General features: G+C 38.4%; 1 protein-coding gene across 10 annotated transcripts in view; it reads left to right on the plus strand.

Annotated features, from left to right (window-relative positions):
* Lypd6b (LY6/PLAUR domain containing 6B) overlaps positions 1-16022 on the plus strand; it is a 190007-nt gene that overhangs the window by 150732 nt on the left and 23253 nt on the right. The window lies entirely within an intron of this gene.

Here is a 16022-nt window from a genome sequence, read left to right on the forward strand (position 1 = left end):
ATGCTAGCTTCCTGCCGGTGCCTGGAGGAAGTCATTGTCAAAATACTGGAAAGTAAGATTCACCGAGCCAGGCGCTTTGCTTTGGAAGTGAAACCGGAGCAGTAAACAGAACAATGCCTGGTACCTGTGTGGTAGGTGTCCCTAAATACTGGTTGACTAACTGAATAAATGTGTCTAAGCACTTTGAGTGTGTGAGTTGGGTTATTTTACGACATTAATTCAAATGTGCATTTCAAATGAGGAAAGCATAAGGGAAGAAATAACTAGTGAAGATTGTGAGTGTGGCAATCTCTCATTTCCCATCGGGAACACAGGGTTTGGTTCTGTTTTCTTCCCTAAGGTCAGATGATTTAGGGAAGTGGTTTTGGAGTGTTCTGAAAGGTCTCTTCCTGGGCACAGCACTGCCAGTTCCTTTTGTTCTTCTGCTGGTATGGGGTGAAACAGGCATGGTAGGCAAATGCACATTGAAACTACTGACTACAATCACTGTGTTCTCTCATGGACTTTCTGGATCATGAGTTTAATATCACCCCTCAGGACAGAAAAAAAGACTCAGAGGTAGCAGACTCTGGAGCCTAACTGGAGTCACTGTTTTTCCATTCGTTAAAGACCCTGTCCTGGATCTCTTCTAAACTCTCAGGCTGTGGGCTGGTTAGTTCTATCTTTGACTATGTGCCTTGTCTTCTCTGGTCTCCATGTTCCAAGCCCTTGTGCTGCCACTGAGGAAAGGGATTGACAGTCCCCGTCTAGCCCCAGCCGAAGGTCATTACCCAGACAAGATGCGATGAGCAAATATTGCCTTTGGAGGGAATTGTACAAATTTGCAAAGAAAGGAATGCTGTTCTGGGACCTCCTAGCTAGAGGATTGTGTAAATCACTCAACATTAGCAAAGTTCAGGTTATGAAAGTAACCTCCATTTGTTCCACAGATAATTAGCCCAAGGAAAATGGTGACAGTAGATGTATTCTCTAACTTCTCAGGAGTAGTCCTAGAAGTTAGGCTCCAGAGAGTTTTAAATGTTCATTTGAAAGATGTTCCATGCAGGTCGCTACTATGTATTGAGCTCTTCCTGCTTCCCAGGCCAGACTCTGAGTGCTTGAGACACATTAACTTAGTCAGCTAAAGTCATTTTTTATTATTATATCCTATTTTATAAGGAGGAAACTGAGGCATGGGGAGGTTCGGTGACTTATCCAATGTTATGTATTAACTTTCAAAAACTGATTCTAGATGTGAGGAAGCTGAAATGCTGAGAAATAGCCCAGGTATGGGAAAAAAATTAACTTGTTCACTGTGTTAATAAGGTTTTTATAACTATGGTCAAAATACCTGAATAACTTAGAGGAGAAAGTTTATTTGGCTCATGGTTTCAGAAGTTGAAGTTCAGTCTGTGGCTGGTGGACTCCCTTCAGAATCCATTGCTCTGGGCTTGAATTGAGGTGGAGCATCATGGCAGATGAGCCTGGTGGAAGGAAGAAAGGTACTTAGCTCATGGAAGCATAGGGGGACAAGATAAAATCCCCAAGGACACACCCCCTAGATCCACCTCCTCCAGCCATATCCCACCTTCCTATGGTTACCACCCAGTTAGTTCTTGCAAATTATTAATCTATCAAATGGATTAATCTACTGATTAGGTTACAGCTCTGGTAATCTAATTGTTTCACCTCCTGCATTAACACAGGAGCTTTGGGAGTGACCCCTTGTATTCACACCATAATATTCACTAAGCTGAATAACCAGAATTTTCACCTCTAAGGTAGGTACACAAGGAATCATTCCCTCCTTGACTTTGAGAATGTGTTTCAGCCCCATAAAGTCTTTATGCTAGGGACCCCAGGGTGAGGCGTCTCAGACTTCCTCCTCTTGATTCCTCAACAGCCTAAAATCTGGGATCTCAGAAACTCCAATGTAGTCACAGAAGATGCTGAGCTATTTCTAATATTTCAAAGAATCTAAAATAAATTGTTCATTTAGGGGCATTAAAGTAATACAAGCCAATAAGAGTATAAAAACAGGGCTGGGAGATAGCTCAGTTGGTAGAGTGCTTGCCTCATAAGCATAAGGCCCTGGATTCAATCCCCGGCACCATAAATAAATAAATAAATAAAAACAATATGTTTTTTGTATTTGTCCAAAATTATGTATATCGTGTTAATGTAATAATGCAGTTATCTTGTGTGAATCTGATGGCTTTTTATGACAATTATGCATTTTTAATCTTATAAATGGATGATTATTGACCTTTATATACAGTTTAGATATATCCTTGTTAACAAGAAATCTGGGATTTAGAGTACAGACAAGATAGAAATGGATCTTGGGAATGAGAAAATTAGCATCCATTGTTCTGTAGTATAAGAGAGAAGTGCTGCTAATAGTCAACAGATCCCAGGAAGCTGGTATGGATGTAGACCTTCCATTCTGAAAAAAGATAATGCTTTCTTGTGATGATCTTCCTTATCTTCTCTTATTTTGCACACCTGTGAATGGTTCTTATCAAGATCTTGGGATTCACCAACCTAAGATCTTGAATTTTATCAACAAAATTTGCAAAACATAATCAGAGTGGTGAACTGTTAGGTACCCCCACATCTACCACCCAATAATGCATTTCAAAGCCAAACAAAAATCATATTTTGTATTATCTGCTGTTTGGATTTTCTAAGCTATCAAGCCTTTAGGGAGAACTGTTTGAGCTGTACCTTAATAGTATAGATACTATATACATACTATACATATACTAATGTGTAGTTAGTATAGCATAGGTACCAGACATGTACCAGTATACAGTTGTAACCATATAGTAGGTATGTACCCATAAACTGTAACACCAATTGAATTGTTTTGTTTTCATCGAATTTTTGAATAAGTCATTTATTTGCGTGGATTAAAAATCAAACCAGTGAAGTGAGGTATACTCACTGCTGTTTTCTTGTACCATATTTTTTTACCCCTGTTCCTCAACCTATAGACCATCCCTTTAATTTCCTGAATATCCTTACTGGTTGTATTTATGCATATACAAGTAAATACATATAGTATTTTTTATTCCATTTCCTCTCAAACACAAAAGGTGACATATGGCATATTCATGTGTGGGCACACACGTGTATATTTGTGTTAATGGGCACATGGGTTGTTTTCAGTCATTTGCTGAAAACAAATGGTGCTGTAATGAATGTCATGAGAATATATCATTGTGCATGTGTGCAGCTCTACCTATAGAAAAAAAATTCCAATAGGGTTTGAGGCTGGGTGTCAAGGATAAATGTATTTGAAATTTTAATAATGTTCACAAATTGATCCTTAGGGGTTGTGTTCCCATAAGCAAGATATGAAAAATTTTCATTTTTGTGGGCTCCTTAAAAGAGAGCACTAGAAAACATTTTCACCTATCAGATTGGCCAACTTTCAGAAATTATATTTTTCCTATTTGAAAAGATGCTCAACCTTTCTCATGATGCTTAAGGGTCATTTCATTTATTTTCTTTGAAATGTCTATTTCTTGCCAAATTTTCCATTGGGTTATGAATAGTTTGCTTACTGATTTGTAGTAGCTTTTTCAATACTAGCGAGATTATCAATTTTTTTTCTATGATATGAACTGAAAATATATTACCGAGATTGTTATTTGTTTCTTTTTTCTTTTTTTTTTTTTTTTTCTCTCTCTCTCTCAAATGTTTTATTATACTCCAGACACTCTAGAGGCTGAGGCAGGAGCATGGAATTTCAAGGCCAGCCTGGGCAACTTGGTGAGACCCTGTCTTAAATGAAAAAGTAGGAAGGGCTGGGCATGTGGCTCAGTGGTAGAGCACCCCTGGATTCTGTCCCCAGTTTTGGAAAAATCAGAAGTGCTTCACAGTGTGCTCCTCCTCCCAGGGACCATGTGCAGCCATGCGCGTGTCTGGTGAGAAGAGGTGATGGCCGCGGCTCTGTGATCCAGGGCTGCCATACTGCGGAAGGCCACTTGTCACACACCGTGACCCGCCTCGACTGACCTGGTAACTGAGGGGCTGCCAAGTGCCCTTGGGGTGTGCTGTGCTGCGTGGGGACTCTGCACAGAGGCCTCAGCCCCAGGGAGCAGGGCGGTGTGGGGTTTCCTCTGGTACCAGCACACTGTGCCGCGGGGACCTGCAGAAGTTTTTATTTTGGGAATTTTTCATTTTCCCTTTTCTGGCTGTTGTTAATAGTATGTAACTGAAGAAGTGGATGCCAAGACGGAGGGGCCACCATCCGTGGGCCAGCCCAAGTCATCCGGGTGGCTGGTCATGAGGCTGTTATGCAGGAATGTAGACACAGTGCTCTGTTCTGCACCGTCACCCCCTACACTTTTCCCTGATTGGGAACCTTTTTCTCTCTGTGCCTCAAGCTACCTGTAACTTCCTGACTTGTTCTCCAGTGGACTGTAAGTTCCTATTCTGTATCTAATAGGTTCAAGGTCTCTGTTGAGATGATAACTACATTCTTGTTTCTTATTAACATTGGACACATTAATCTTTATTTTGGGATATATTTTGATGACTTTAGTATCTTAATAGTCTCCAGTTCTGTTTTTGTTATTTGTTTCTTGACTTTGCTTATGGTATTTTATTGTTTGTAATGTAAAAGTTGTTTAATGTAGTTGAATTTATCAAACTTTAATTTTATATTTCCTGGGTTTTGAAACATAGTTGGAAATGCCTTTCCCTCCTCTAAACAACTCACTTTTCTGGTACTTAAAAAATTATGGAAAAGTTTGAACATACAAAAATTAGAGAAAATAGTATAATGGAACTCAGGTACCCAACATCCAATTTATTAAAATAATTTATTTATTTTGATTTATTGTAAACAAATGGGGTAAAACTTATTTCTCTGGTTGTATGTGAAAAAGAGTCATACTATTTGTGTAATCATACATGTACATAGGGTAATGATGTTTGTCTCATTCTGTTATTTTTCCTTCTCTCCACCCCTCCCATCCCTCTTTCCTCTATACAATCCATCCTTCCCCCATTCTTGACTCCCTCCCACCCCCCATTATGTATCATCATCTGCTTATCAGAGAGATCATTGTCTGTCCTTTGGTTTTTTGACATTTGCTTATCTCACTTGGCATGATATTCTCCAACTTCATCCATTTGCCTGCAAATGCCATGATTTTATTATTCTTTATGGCTGAGTAATATTCCATTGTATATATATACCACAGTTTCTTTATCCATTCATCAATCGAAGGGCATCTAGGTTGGTTCCACAGTCTAGCTATTGTGAGTTGAGCAGCTATGAATATTGATGTGGCTGCATCACTTTAGTAAGCTGATTCCAAGTCTTTTGGGTATAGGCCAAGGAGTGGGATAGCTGGGTCAAATGGTGGTTCCATTCCAACTTTTCTAAGGAATCTCCACACTGCTTTCCAGAGTGGCTGCCCTAATTTGCATCCCCACCAATAATGTATGAGTGTAATTTTCCCCCATATCTATGCCAACACCTATTGTTGCCTGTATTCTTGATAATCTCCATTCTAATTGGGGTGAAATGAAGTCTTAGAGTAGTTTTGATTTGCATTTCTCTTAACTAGAGATGCTGAACATTTGTTCATATATCTGTTGATTGCTTGTAGATCTTCTTCTGTGAACTATATGCTCATTTCCTTAGCCCATTTGTTGATTAGGTTATTTGTATTTTTGGTGTAAAGTTTTTTGAGTTCTTTATAGATTCCGGAGATTAGTGCTCTATCTGAAGCATGTGTGGCAAAGATTTTCTCCCACTCTGTAGGCTCTCTCTTCACATTGCTGATAGTTTCCTTTGCTGAGAAAAAGCTTTTTAGTTTGAATCTATCCCAATTATTGATTCCTGCTTTTATTTCTTGTACCTTGGGAGTCATGTTAAGGAAGTCTGGTCCTAAGTCGACATGTTGAAGATTTGGACCTACTTTTTCTTCTATAAGGTGCAGAGTCTCTGGTCTGATTCCAAGGTCCTTGATCCATTTTGAGTTGAGTTTTATGCAGGGTGAGAGATAGGGGTTTAGTTTCATTCTGCTGCAAATGAATTTCCAGTTTTGCCAGCACCATTTGTTGAAAAGGCTATCTTTTCTCCATTGTATGTTTTTGGCACCATTGTCTAGTATGAGAAAACTATATTTATTTGGGTTTGTGTCCATGTCCTCTATTCTGTAGCATTGATCTACCTGTCTATTTTGGTACCAACACAATACTGTTTTTGTTACTATTGCTCTGTAGTATAGTTGGAGTTCTGGTATTGTGATATCCCCTGCTTCACTCTTCCTGCTAAGGATTGCTTTAGCTCTTCTGGGTCTCTTATTTTTCCAAATGAATTTCGTGATTGCTTGCTCTATTTCTATGTGGTACATCATTGGGATTTTAATTGGAATTGCATTGAATCTGTATAGCGCTTTTGGTAGTATGGCCCTTTTGACAATATTAATTCTGCCTATCCAAGAACACGGGAGATCTTTCCATCTTCTAAGGTTTTCTTTAATTTCTTTCTTTAGTTCTGTAGTTCTCATTGTAGAGGTCTTTCACCTCTTTTGTTAGATTGATTCCCAAGTATTTTATTTTTTTTGAGGCTATTGTGAATAGGGTAGTTTTCCTAAATTCTCTTTCAGAGGATTCATCACTTATGAATAAAATGCATTAGATTTATGAGCATTAATTTTATATCCTGCTACTTAACTGAATTAATTTATGAGTTCTAGAAAATTTCTGGTGGAATATTTTGGTTCCTCTAAATATAGAATCTTGTCATCAACAAATAGGGATAGTTTGAGTTCTTCTTTTCCTATTTGTATCCCTTTAATTTCTTTGGTCTGTCTAATTGCTCTCGCTAGAGTTTCAAGGACGATGTTGAATAGAAGTGGTAAAAGAGAGTATCCCTGCCTTGTTCCAGTTTTTAGGGGGAATGCTTTCAGTTTTTCTCCATTTAGAATGATATTGCCCATAGGCTTAGCATAGATAGCTTTTACAATATTGAGGAATGTTCCTACTATTCCTATTTTTTCTCATGTTTTGAGCATGAAAGGGTGCTGTATTTTATCAAATGCTTTTTCTGCATCTACTGAAATAATCATGTGATTCTTAACTTTAAGTCTGTTGATATGGTGAATTACATTTATTGATTTCTGGTTGTTGAACCAGTCTTGCCTCCCTGGGATAAAACCCACTTGATCGTGGTGCCCTATCTTTTTCATGTTTTTGTATGTGATTTGCTAAAATTTTGTTAAGAATTTTTGTATCTATGTTCATTAGGGATGTTGGTCTGAAATTTTCTTTCCTTGATGTGTCTTTGTCTGGTTTTGTTATCAGGGTGATATTAGTTTCATAGAATGAGTTTGGAAGTGTTCCCTCCTCTTCTATTTCCTGGAATACTTTGAGGAGTATTGGAATGAGCTCTTCTGTCGCCGCCCGCAGCAACAATCCCGTGGATATTTGTTACCGCCTGCAGCAACAATTGTGCGGGTATTTATCGGAGGTGGACTGGAAATAAACTACTTCTATTCCTGTGCTACTTCCTTTCTTGCTTGTTTATTCTCTAGCTTATAGAGGAAAAGAGGCTTACTTGATTTTAGAGGAAGAGAGGCTTTGAGAGGAAGATAGACTTTGCTTATAGAGGAATTTTTAGAGAAAGACAGGCTTCTATTCTTATCAGAGATCTGTTTCTTCTTAGAGTTCTGTTGTTTCTTCTTAAAGGTGCGTCCTGCATCCTGTGAACTAAAGGTGTGTACTAGAGGTGCGTGCTAAAGATGCTGTCTATATGAGGTGCTTCTTAGTGATGCGTCCCACGTACTGCGATCTATGATCTGCAACCTAGAGGTATGTTCTCAGTCTGCGCCCCGAGATCTGCCATCTGCCTTCTGCCTGCTGCCTCCTGCTTGCTGCTTACTGCTGCTGCTTTCTGCTTGCTGCTGCTTCTTCTTCCCTTCCGCCTACTGTTCGCTTATATTCCCTCTAGGAGGCAGAGGGCAGGGCCGTGTCAGTTAAGCGAAGATCAGGTGAAGAACCAGCTGCCCAATCAAGGCAAGGTCAAAACGAGCAGGCCCGAGCAGGAGTACTCGGGAACACCTGTGCACGCCTTGTGTGTGTGGACTTAATTGAATACGGCCAATGACAAAACACCTGGGTGTGCTTATGCTAACCGACTTCCTCACCGCCGATGTGATCAAAAGAACTTCTGGCTGGCTGCCAGGTGCCATCTTGGTGTAGTCCGTATGGCATAGCCCCCAACACTCTTCTTTGAAGGTCTTGTAGAACTTGGCTGAGAATCCATTTGGTCTCTTTGTTGGTAGCCATTTGATGACTTCTTCAATTTCATTGCTTGAAGTTGATCTATTTAAATTGCGTATGTCCTCCTGATACAGTTTGGGTGGATCATATGTCTCTAGAAACTTACTGATGTCTTTGAGATTTTCTATTTTATTGGAGTATAGATTTTCAAAATAGTCTCTAATTATGTTTTGTATTTCAATCGTGTCTGTCGTGATATTTCCTTTTTCATCCTGAATTAGTAATTTGAGTTTTCTTTTTCCTTCTCTTTGTTAGTGTGGCTAAGGGTTTATCAATTTTGTTTATTTTTTCAAAGAACCAACTTTTTATTTTGTCAATTTTTTCTATTGTTTCTTTTGCTTCAATTTCATTGATTTCAGCTCTGATTTTAATTGTTTCCTGTCTTCTACTACTTTTGGTGTTGATCTGTTTTTCTTTTTCTAGGGCTTTGAGCTGTAGTGTTAGGTTGTTTATTTGTTGACGTTTTCTACGTTTATTGAACGTACTACATTAAATCAATTTTCCTCTAAGTACTGCTATCATAGTGTCCCAGATATTTTGATATGTTGTATCTTTGTTCTCATTTTCTTCTAAGAATTTTTTTATCTTCCCCCTGATGTCTTCCGTTATCCATGCATCATTCAATAGCATATTATTTAATCTTCAGGTGTTGGAGTGGTTTCTGTTTTTCATTTTGTCATTGATTTCTAATTTCATTCCATTATGATCTGATAGAATACAAGGTGGTATCTCTATCTTTTTGTATTTGCTAAGAGTAGCTTTGTGGTATAATATATAGTCTGTTTTAGAGAAGGATCCATGTGCTGCTGAGAAGAAAGTGTATTTGCTCATTAATAGATGGAATATTATATATATATATTATATAAATTATCGATTGTGTTATTGAGATCTACGGTTTCTTTGTTCAATTTTTGTTGCAAGATCTGTCCAGTGTTGAGAGAGGTGTGTTAAAGTCACCTAGTATTATTGTGTTGTGGTCTATTTGCTTTCTGGAATTGAGAAGGATTTGTTCGACATACATGGATGAGCCATTGTTAGGGGAATAAATGTTTATGATTATTATGTCTTCCTGATTTATGCTTCCCTTAAGTAGTATGAAATGACCTTCTTTATTCCTTCTAATTAACTTTGGCTTGAAGTCTGCTTTATCTGATATGAGGATGGATACCCCTGCTTTTTTTGCTGAGTCCATATGCATGGTATGTTTTTTAGTATCCTTTCACCTTTAGTCTGTGGCTATCTTTTTCTATGAGACGAGTGTCTTAAAGGCAGCATTTTGTTGGGTCTTTCTTTTTAATTCAATCTGCCAGTCTGTGTCTTTTGATTGATGAGTTCAGGCCATTAATAATTAGGGTTGTTATTGAGATATGATTTGTATTCATGGTCATTTTGGCTTATTTTTGTTTTTTAACTTGACTTGGTTTCTTCTTTATTTGGCTATTCATTTAGGGTAGTTCCTCCCTTTGCTGACTTACATTGTTGTTTTTCATTTCTTCCTCATGGAATGTTTTGCTGAGAATGTTTTGTAGTGATGGCTTTCTATTTGTAAATGCTTTTAGCTTTTGTTTATCATGGAAGGATTTTATTTCATTTTCCAAATCTGAAGGTAAGTTTGCTGGGTATAAGATTCTTGGTTGGCATCCATTTTCTTTCAGAACTTGAAATATGTTGTTTCAGACCCTTCTAGCTTTTAGGGTCTGGGTTGAAAAATTTGCTGATATCCGTATTGGTTTCCCCTTATGTATAATCCGATGCTTTTCTCTTGCAGCCTTTAAAATTCTATCTTTATTTTATATGTTAGGTATTTTAATTATAATGTGCCTTGGTATGGGTCTGTTGTAATTTTGTATATTTGGTGTCCTATAAGCCTCTTGTATTTGATTTTCCATTTCATTTTTCAGATTTGGGAAATTTCTGATATTATTTTATTGAATAGATTGTTCATTCCTTTGGTTTGTTTCTCTGTGCCTTCATCAATCCCAATAATTCTTAAATTTGGTTTCTTCATGATATCCAATAATTCTTGGAGATTCTGTTCATGATTTCTTACCATCTTCTCTGTTTGGTCAACTTTGTTTTCAAGATTAAATATTTTGTTTTCAATGTCTTAGGTTCTGTCTTCCAGGTGTTCTATCCTATTGGTTATGCTTTCTATGGAGTTTTTAACTTGGTTTATTGTTTCCTTCATTTCAAGAATTTGTTTTTTTTTTTTTTTTCAGAATCTCTCTCTCTTTATTGAAATGATCCTTCACTTCTTGCCTTTGTTCTTTTAACTGTTGATTGACGTGTTCATCCAATGCCTGCATTTGCTCTCTTATCTCATCATTTGCTTCTCTGATCATTTTAATTATGTACATTCTGAACTCCCTTTCAGACATTTCTTCTGCCATGCCGTCATTGGATTTTTATTGATGTAGCCTCTAGGTTTGTTTGGGACACTTTCTTTCCTTGATTTCTCATATTGCTCATGTATCTTCCCCTCTAGGAGTGCAAATCTGAGGTATTGCAGTTTCCCCCCTATAGACTTATAGTGTCCCTGCAGGTTTCCAATAGCTCACTTTGTAGTCTTCAGTAGCTTGAAGTCTTAGAGGAACTTGATAATGCAGTGACCCAAAAAGGATGCTGCCCATCTAGGGATGGTGGCTTCCAGGTGGCATATACTCCCTGCTAGTGGGCAGAGGCACCTCCACATTTTGACAGATGGTCAACCTCAGGGGGCACTAGACTGTGGGCTGGGGCCCAGCTGGTCTGGTCCCAGCTGTCTGGGACTACCTCCTCAGCAGGGAAGTCTCACCCTGCGGTTCTGCACTGGCCCCGGCTCTCTCAATATTTCTTCTTGAATCCTGAGTCATTGAGTGACATGGAATGTAGTCACCCTCTAGTCTGCCATCTTGCTTCTCCCCAACATCCAATTTCAACAATTAGAAATATTTTGCCAGTCTTATCTGTTGCTCTACTCATTTAGAGGGTATTTAAAGAAAATTCCAGACATCATGTTATTTTCTTAATAAGTACATCAATATATATCAATAGCATGTAAGGAGTTTTTGGAATATGCTTTCCATATCATGATTATATCAATAAGTCCTTAAAATTATTGAATACCTTTTTGTGTTGAAATTTTTTCTTCTGGAATTTTTATAGCTCTGTGTGCGTATGTGTGTGTAAAATTTCCCTGGTACCCAGTTGTCCCAACCCAGCTTTTTAAAGTTGATCCTTATGGTATAGGCTTGGGAGGAAGATACCTTTGCTATATAACAAAATTCCATATAAATTTGAATCCATTCCTGGACTCTTCATTCTGTTCCATTTATCTGTCTACTCATAGGTTAGTACAACCCTGTTTTAATTATTGGAGTATTAAGAGTATTTTAATATCTATTAGGACTAAATGAAATAGTAAGTCATCTGCTCAACTCATGCTTTATAAAAATGGCAGGGAATCATAATTTACAATCCAGCTTCCTTAGTTCAGGGAATGGCCTAGTGATTTAGAAATAGGCAGTATGGGAATGGGAGTTGGATGTGAGAGTGAATGTGTTTCCTAAGGAAGGATCTGGTAAAGGCTCACTGTGTAGCAGAGTATAGCAAGTAAACAGTAATAACATAAGAGCCTGAAACCAGGGCACGTGCAGGAAGGAGAGGAACCAACAAAGGGAAGAGTACCTGGTCTCAGTGGTTGAAGCTTCCTTCTTCCTTTGGAAGTAACAGTCCTAGTTCTCCTCCGGCAAAGGAAGGAGGAAGGCCTGTAGCAGAGAAGATGGATACAGTTGCTTTATGCCTACTGTGGGGAGCTGATCAGAGATAGGAAGAACTATAGCACCTCCAGGGCCAGGTCATGTTTGAAGGAGGCTGTGCCATCATTTTGCACTGAGCAGTTCGTGGGTCTGGACAGTAGTGATCCTGAGCACGTGCACCAGTTCCTGCCTGGACTCAAGAGGATACCTCATGCCCACTTCCCAAGAAGAGGGATGAAGGTGTGTTATTCCCAGCGTTCTTCTTAGGAGGCAGTGTAAGATCTACCTAGTAATCTCTTTACTAGAAAAGATCTGGGAGAGCTGACTTCTGATGCTGAGTTATTGTGGAAAAGACATCTAATGCGTCCAGCTGGGGCAAATTCTAATACTGGCTTTTTCTTTGAAATGCTCCTGCCTGCTAGACTCTGTCTACACCCTCCCCAAAGCCTGTGGAATGGCAAGGGACAACACATAGCGAATGGGTCTGCATGCCAGAGTGGGAGGAAAAACCGAACCTGGAATTGCTGTAAGATGACATCATTCCCCTGCAGACACCCTTAATCACCTTCAAAACAGCCTGTAACCTCCCCATCCCCAATTTCCTCCTTACACCCTGGAGGTGATCACAGTGCACTTACCTCACAGCTGTGCGGGAGGGTTAATTAGTTTCGGATGGGAAAGTTCTTTGAAGATGAATCATATGGTACAGTGGATGTGCTAATTCAAGGCTTCACAGTCCCGGAGTTGGGATAACTGCCTGTTGCCCAAACCCCAGCATTAAGGGGTAAATGGAAATTTGGTCTGCTTCAGAGCCAGGGGAGTGGACTTTGCAGCCTGAATGGAAGGGTGAAGTCAATCTTATTCAAGCCTTTCTTCAACTGTGGCTTAGCGAGTACCAATCCTGTACAAACTGCAGCAGGCAGCTGTGGGGTGTGGCGGGCTGAGGGGTTAAACTCTGCAGTGCAGGTCCTGGGTTCTTGCAGGAGTGAACAGTGCTCAGGGTGGAAGACAGTTGCCAGACTGTGACTTCAGAGACTAGAAGTCACTTTGCCACCAATGGCTTTGGGCTCACATTGATTGTAGTGGTCTCTATACCTGGCACTCTATGAAAACCCTGTAAGGTTGTCATTGTGTTTACAGTCTTCCTTTTTAGGAACTTGCAGTGAGGAGAATCATTTTTCTTTCTTTTTTTCCCTTTTATTTATTTATTTATTTTTTATTTTTAGTTATACATGATAGTAGAATGTATTTGGCACAATATACGCACATAAAGTGTAACTTACTCTATTAGGCTCCTACTCTTGTGGTTGTGCATGCTGTGGAGTTACCCTGGTGGTATATACAAATACAAGGCTAATGAAAGTTATGAACAATTAATTCTACAGTCTTTCCTATTCTCCCCCTACCCCCGCTCCCCAACCTCCCTTATTTTGGGTTATATTCCACAAATTAGAGAGAACATTCAGCCTTTGGTTTTTGGAGATTGACTTATTTCACTTGGTATAATATTCTCCTGTTCCATCCATTTACCAGAAAATGCCATAATTTCATTCTTTATGGCTGAGTACTAATCCCTTGTGTATATATACCACATTTTCTTTATCCATTAATCTGTTGAAGGCCAACTAGGTTGTTTCCATAATTTAGCTATTGTGAAGAGCTTCTATAAACACTAATGTGACTGCATCACTGTAGTATACTGATTTTAAGTACTTTGGGTATTAAGGGAGGAGTGGGATAACTGGGTCAAATGATGGTTCCATTCCAAGTTTTCTAAGAAATCTCCATACTGCTTCCCATAGTGGTTGCACCAATTTGCAGTCCCACCAGCAATATATGACAGTACCTTTCTCCTACATCCTCACCAATATTTATTGTTACTTGTATTCTTTAAAACTGTTATTCTGACTGGAGTGAGATGAAATCTCAGTATAGTTTTGATTTGCATTTCTGTAATTGCTAGAGATGTTGAACATTTTTTCATATATTTTTTGATCATTTGTATTTCTTCTGTGAAGTGTTTGTTCAATTTCTCTGCCCATTATTGATTGGGTTATTTGTTTTTCTGGAGTTAAATTTTTTGAGTTCTTTTTACATCCTGGAAATTAATGCCTTATCTGAGGTGAATATTTTCTCCCAATATGTAGGATCTCTATACACATTTTTCATTGTTTCCTTTGCTATGAAGAAGCTTTTCAGTTTAATACCATCCCATTCATTGATTCTTGATTTTACTTCTTGCACGTTTGGAGTCTTGTTGAGGAATTTGTTTCCCAAGATGACATGTTGGAGAGTTGGGCCTAGTTTTTCTTCTAGTAAGTGCAGGGACTCTGGTGTAATGCCTAGGTCTTTGATCCACTTAGAGTTGAGTTTTGTACAGGGTGAGATATAGGTGAGATATTCTATTATATATGGATTTCCAGTTTTCCCAGCACTGTTTGTTGAAGAGGCTATCTTTTCTCCAGTGTATGTTTGTGGCACCTTTGTCTAGGATGACATAACTGTATTCATGTGGGTGTGTCTCTGTGTCTTCTATTCTGTTCCACTGGTCTTCATGTCTGTTTTGGTGCCAATACCATGCTGTTTTTGTTACTATAGCTCTATAGTATAATTGAAGGTCTGGTATTGTGATGTCTCCTCTATCACTTTTCATGAAAAGGATTGCTTTGGCTATTCTGGGCCTCTTGATTTTCCAAATGAATTTCATGATTTTTTTCTCTCTTTCTGTGAAGAACATCATTAGGGTCTTTATAGGAATTGCATTAAATCTGTATAGTGCTTTTGGTAGAGTGGCCTTTTGATAATATTGATTCTGCCTATCCAGGAACATGGGCGATCTTTCCATTTTCTGAAGTCTTCTTCAATTTCTTTCTTTAGTGTTCTATAGTTTTCATTATAGAGGTCTTTTATCTCTTTTGTGAGGTTGATTCCCAAATGTTTTATTTTTTTTGAGGCTACTGTAAAGGGGATAGTTTTCCTGATTTCTCTTTCAGCTGATATATCATTGGTATATAGAAATGCAATTGATTTATTGGTATTGATTTTAAACCCTGTTATTTTGCCAAATTCATTTATGAGTTCTAGGAGTTTTCTAGTAGAGTTTTGTGGGTCTTCTAAATATAGAACCATGTCCTCAGCAAATAGGGACAGTTTGAGTTCTTCTTTTCCTATTCGTATTCTTTTAATTTCTTTCTTTTGTCTAATTGCTCTGGCTAGTGTTTCAAGGACTATGTTGAATAGAAGTGGTGAAAGAAGATATCCCTGTCTTGTTCCAGTTTTTAGAGGGAACGCTTTGAGTTTTTCTGCATTTAGAATGATGTTAGCCTTGGGTTTAGTGTATATGGCTTTTACAATGTTGAAGTATGTTCCTAGTTTTTCCAGTATTTTGAGCATAAATGGATGCTGCATTTTGTCAAATGTTTTTTCTGCGTTTATCAAGATAATCATGTGATTCTTGTCTTTAAGTCTATTGATGTGGTGAATTATGCTTGTTGATTTCTGTATGTTAAACCAAACTTGCATCTCTGAGATGAACCCCACTTGGTCATGGTGCACTATCTTTTTTAATATGTTTTTGTTTGCAATTTGCCAGTATTTTATTGAGAATTTTTGTGTCAGTTGCTCATTAGAGATATTAGTCTGAAGTTTTCTTTCCTTGATGAATCTTTGTCTGGTTTTGGTATCAGGGTGATACTAACTTTACAGAATGAGTTTGGAAGGGTTCCCTCCCTTTCTTTTTTTTTTTTTTTTTTTTTTTTAATATTTTTTTAGATGTTGATAGCTCTTTATTTTATTCTTTTATTTATATGTGGTGCTGAGAATCGAACCCAGTGCCTCACACATGCTAGGCAAGCGCTCCACCACTGAGCCACAACTCCAGCCCCCCTCCCTTTCAATTTCATGGACTAATTAAAGGAGTATTGGTGTAAGTTCTTCTTCGAAGGTCTTATAGAACTCAACTGAGGATCCATCTGGTCCTGGGCTTTTCTTTGTTGGTAG

This window comes from Sciurus carolinensis, chromosome 3 (assembly GCF_902686445.1).
Source record: "Sciurus carolinensis chromosome 3, mSciCar1.2, whole genome shotgun sequence".
NCBI lineage: Eukaryota > Metazoa > Chordata > Mammalia > Rodentia > Sciuridae > Sciurus > Sciurus carolinensis.